Source organism: the organism of the source record quoted next, unplaced genomic scaffold (genome assembly GCF_019419815.1).
Source record: "Pyrus x bretschneideri cultivar Hongxiangsu unplaced genomic scaffold, Pyrus_bretschneideri_v1 Contig3, whole genome shotgun sequence".
Classification (NCBI taxonomy): Eukaryota; Viridiplantae; Streptophyta; class Magnoliopsida; order Rosales; family Rosaceae; genus Pyrus; species Pyrus x bretschneideri.
Window position 1 is genome coordinate 4129324 of NW_025999612.1, and position 6000 is coordinate 4135323.

Below are 6000 nucleotides of genomic sequence, written 5' to 3' on the forward strand. Positions count from 1 at the left end.
AGTCTAAAATAAGTACAAGGAAAGATATAGGGGTAACCATACCACTCTAAGCTCTCTGACCTTTGTCTACTACACTAAGAGCTTATCGTATCAACTAAGCTCTGGCACTTGCACAATATCCCCTACATTGTGGGAATGGTGTACCGCGCAAGCAACAACCCAAATAAACAACGAAGCTCGTGTAAGTGACAATAATCCTACGTATGTGATAATCATAAAACAAATCCATTGATCACAATTTATAAACATCAATTATAATTTACTTTATAAAATCATAATCAAAACCACTAAAAACCCTAAAGAAGTCACATAGATATCCATTTACCTTTCTAAATCAACCACAAAGGTTCTCAAGTATATTGTTCATAAATGCACGGAAAACTAGGGCTAGAGTGACTCAGTTTGGCTAAAGCCTACATCTCCTAAGCTTTCACATTCTAGACCAATTTGAAGGAATCAACAAACCAATAAAGAGAAGGGATGAGATTTCGGATCACTCAACGAAATCCAATGGAAAATTGGTTTCTGATTACTCAGCAAAACCGAACAAGATACGTTTTTAGACCACTCAACAGAATCACAGAGTATGATGGATTTCAAACCACACAATGAAATCCGAACGGGATACGATTCTGGATCACTCAACAGAATTGCAGAGTATAAGGGATTATGGATTACTCAACGAAATCTGAATGAATAGAAAAAGGATTTCAGACCACTCAACGAAATTCATACGGAGCAGGGAACATACCATTTAACAGAACCCCAGCGGAACTCGGTTTCGAGACGAAATCGAGCAGAATTCAAAGAACTGAGTTACAATGGCTCAACAAAACAAGACATGAACCAAATTCAATGTGACAACTCCCCATGACAATGGATTAACGATCCTCTACTAGTCCTAATATTTCTTAAACATTTAAATTATGCATTTCAAGTTATATTTCATAGATAGATCGGAATATGCAAGTCAAATCACAATTTATAAAAGTAGATCAATGGTTAAATATAAATGCAATATCTAGTAGAAAACAAATTTATAAAGCCATATCATACCCAATAAGTATACTAGCATAGGTATTTCATGGGTAATCACCATATCATATATATTAAAGTCACTTACCTCGAGTTCGTGCTACTAGTCCTAGCATAAAGAACGAGGCGTTCACGTATAATAGTTGCCTAGAACAAAGAACAAGCCGTGTCTCAAAATTCTATTATAAAACACATAACTTTAGGTTGTACACGTCTTCTAGGACATTCTATAAGGATTCAAAAAACGTTGACCAAAAGTCAACCCTCAATCAATCATCAATGATAGGGTCAACAACCCTACATAACTCAATCCAGAAGATCCGCAAGTTGGATTTTTGATCCCTAACTTCCTAAAGGCCTCATTATACTTCACAACAACATCCTAAAATTTCAAAACGATTCGACGGTCTAATCTTTTCCAATCACAAGAGTAAGTGGCGGTCAACCACAAAACTACATTTAAATAGTGGAATTATGTTAAACAGATGCCAAAAATGGATTTAGGGCATCGAAATTAGCTAAGAAAGACATTTTGGATTTTCGGTCCTGGCCGCCACCACACGTCGTTGTCTATGACCTTGAACCTAATACACATCACCACACGCACCATTCGCGGGCTTGGGCTTGGTGGGAATATTACGTCTTAGGACGAAGTATTTCGTTAAGTTAAATGGAATATACCAGAATATACCTAACGTTGTTTAAGAAATATTTTGAATTGTAACGGAATATTCATTATCCTCCTTCTTTCCTTAAGTCGCGGCATTGGCACTGTTAATTGCCGGAATCTGGGGAATTCTTGTTGAAAAATTGGAAAAATTTTAAATCATCATATCTTCTTCATTTTTTAACCAAATTCGACTATCCAAATACCAAAATGAAGCTAGAGAAGAATAGAATATTCTCATATCTACTAGAATTTGAAAAGATGGTCAGAGATGGCTTGAATCTTGTCAGAAAAGTCTCATCTTTGTTTTAGGTTCTAGGATGTCAGTTTGTTGTCATTTTTTCACGATCTAAAGCTCATCCTTGAGCTCATGAAGAAAGAAGGCTTGTTGTGATGTTTGTTTGGTGATCGATTCGACAAGTTTTAGAGGTGGTGTTGTATGGTTTTCATGGGAAAGAAGAGAGCGTTCAAGAGTGATATCAGAGAGATAAGAGGCATGAGAGAAAAAAGGAAAAAGAGAGAGTTCCAGATTTTTTGGAAGGGGGCCTCATGTGGCTCACAAATTAAGGCCACACGTGTTCCAAATAATTATCAATTTACCAAAATACTATCGAAGTTTCAAGCTTCGTAGAATTTTCGTTTTAACTCCAAATTACGTTCTATTTGTACCTATGCGTTCGTATCGACATGTACTATCCAAATATGCCGAGAAATATAGCGAAACATAAAAGATTTAATACATTAATATAAAACTTTACGTAGGCCAACATGGGCATTTTCGTCCTTTAAAATGTTAAAAAAAAATAATCTACACAAAAAATATAAACACGTCGTAACACTACATCATACGAAATACGCTATTTTAAATAATGAAATTCTATCCTGGAATTTCATATAATTTCTACTCGTAAATATTATTCTGGGATTCTCATAGTTTAATACGAATCATATATCCTAAAATGACTCTTTCTCGACTGGAGGGTTCATCTCTGGTAACCAATCATTGTACATTTATTCTCTTGTCTATTTCTTGAGTCTCAATTATAGCTTACTAATTTAACCGTTGGAGAGCCTTCGGTCGGCACACCACCGATCCTTAGATTACTCGGTTATTTACAGATAAACGCGTTTGTGCATCTTAACCCTTCATGGCGGTACGTGAATCTGGTTACAATAATTGATGTTTTCATTGAGAGTGAACTCATATTCCTCCCAACCAAATTGCTGTACCACATACATGTCTGCAGGAGAAAGCTTAGTTAGTGCTTACATTAACACTAAGACGAGAAACAACCCATCTCCCAACACCTCTGTCATCTTTGATAGGAACAGCCCATTTTCTGATGTCTTTACTACTTTAGGTGTGAGCAATTAAGTCTTTGATGCTACAACCGTCCCAGAGAATGATGAAGCTCTCACTATTGGAACTTTTCTGTTAGCAGATTATAGAGGACCTACACAACTTCTCGGGTTGAGAACCACGCAAACTTTGTAGTCATCGAGAAGCAGACAAAGGCCTTGCAAAACTCTAGCGGACCTCTCCACGAACCCATATTGTTGCCTTCAAATATGGAAATCTAAGTACCATAACTGTGGAAGGGCAACCGATCGTGCCAACCTCTGTTCCAACCCCAACATAAGTTGTTATAGATTCAAATAAAGTTATTGAAAAAGGAACTGGAAAGCAAAAGTTTCAGATGAAAAGAAGACATGAGCTTTGGAAAATTGCTTGGCTAAAGTTTAAGGGTTGGAGACTTTGAAAAGTGAAGAAGACATAAAAGAAATATGAAGATATTGATATATTGATAGAAGATATTTCAGAATCATCTTACCATTGAATTCAGATTGTCTTGCCTCAAGATCAACGAATCTGATGGTCGGAATCAATTGGGAAAGTAAGGGATAGTTCCTTGTCCCCTGTGCACACGCAATTAAGACATTATCATATTTGCGACATTTATGGCATGACTTTCAAATCTACACGTCTAAATCTGGAACATCTTAACTACTTTGCGACGGTTACAAGGCTAGATTTCCACATGTCAGAAGAACTTGAAATCGTATGTATGATGATTTACTTCGAAACACATGGTTGTTGGATAACTATTTGTTCTCAAGGGAATAACTTTTTCAGATACATTGTTAAGGGCAATTGTGGGACCATGATTTTCCAGGCCGAAGTAAGACATATTAGAATACGAGTACCTTAGAAGTCCAGTCATGAACTCAATAACTTCCATCACATAGCTGCACAGATAGATCAACGATGCCACCATCATCTTATTCTAATTCAGTGGATGAAGTCCGTTGACTTTGTTAAGATTGACCATGCTTGTTTCACAAGATTTGAAAACCTAATATAGTATGGAATCAACTAGGTTTTCTATATTCTTGGAATTCCTACAATGTAGGGTTTTGTGTATGCTGCAAGTACTCACACTCCTAAGAGGATGCAATATCTACTCTTAAATATCCTTTGAGATTCTCATGGTTTAATATGGATTTCATATCCTAATAGGACTTTTTCTCGAAAATATAGCGTTGTAAGGTTCATCTCTAGTAACACAATTATCGTACACTAATCTCTTGCCTATTGATTGAGTCTCAAATATGGCTTAACAACTTGACCATGGAAAGCCTTTGGCTAGCACTGCACTGATGCTTAGGTTACTTATGGTTGTTTGTTGTTGGTTGTTTTACGGGTAAACGAGTTTGTGCATCTTCACCCTTCATGGCGTTTGGTGAAGCTTAGCCCACTCCCCTACCTCCTTAGTGTAGATAATATCGCATGTTCAAAAAACACTTGTTTGCTTTCACCCAAAAAAAAAAAAAACAAAAAAAAAAACAACTAATAAATAGGAATGATACATGGTTGTTCATGAATCATATTATTACTAGTTTATTTTGAACATGCAAGCATACCACTATAGTTGGTCATGTATTACAACGGTCCACATTATAACTTTCTTTTGGTTTATTATTATTATTATTATTATTATTTTAGTCAAGAGGTAAAATTCAATAAAAAAGTACAGGAGATACGAAAAAACTAAAAGAAGGATTTGGCACAGGCGCCCAAACCCGAGCCCAAAGCCTAAAGCATCGAGCAAGAAAACTATACCGTGGCAGATATAACTGACCCCATGTTAATATCATTAAATATTTTTTTTTGGATATAATTAATATTTGAAATTATTAAAAAAAAAAAAAGGAAAATAGAATGAAAAAAAAAAAACATAATACAAAGGAAAATATCAAACTATCCACGCACCCAACCTCCTTCTTCTCTCGACCAAATATATCAAGGGTGTTGCTGGTGTAGAAGCCAGATTTGTGGTCGGAGAAGGCTGAAATGCCTATGTGAGTCTTCCAGACCCCCAAAAGATGTGGATAATCGTGACTTGCTACTAGTTATCAAGAGTGTTGCTCTTTCCATGAAGAAGAAAGAGGTAGAAGAAGATGAAAAGTGAGTTTCGCGGGAGTGTTGGGTCACATTGGAGAGAAGCTGCCGAGAGTGATGGTTGGAATGATATTGAGCTTTTTTGTTCCTTCTATGTTAGTGAGGGAGGGACGGTTTCTGCGTGTAGCAGCCGTATCAGCAGTTAAAGTAGATTCGGCAATATAAGAATATTGAACATATTTAATGATGGAGATAATGAAAAAGAAAAATAAAAATTGAGTTTCAGGAGATAAAGTGACACAACTTAAAGGGAACGGATTCATGTCACCATTTTTTTTACACAACTTTTAATACAAACTTTTGTAGGGTTGACTCTACAATGTATTTTAATGATTCGAACCGTATATTTTTTAGAACATTATTCATAGATCATCCTTACAAAAAATTAGACAAATCTAAAATCATTAAAATATTTATTTATAGTGAAGAAAATAGATAAAAACAGTTCTACAAATAAACTTAACCCTTAATACAACCATTGTTTTTGGTACACATGATCTATAAATTATGTTCTAAAAGATAAACGATTCAGATCGTTAAAATACATTACAACGTGAATCCCATAAAAACTTGTAATATGACGCATCCGTTCCTAATTTAAGTATCATAGAAGAAAATGAGATTAAAATAGAATGTCAGGAAGCAGAGAAGAAAACAAGCCCTTCGCTTTTCTATTTTCACTGCACTTGACTTGACTTAATACCAACAGTACACATGCTTCTCTATCATTGGTGCTCCTTTAGAGAAGCCACCGCAAGCAATCCCCAATTTTGTCGTGTAAATTGGTGATTGGATAATGCCACGTCATAAAACAGGTATTTTGGATCCCCGTCGACGC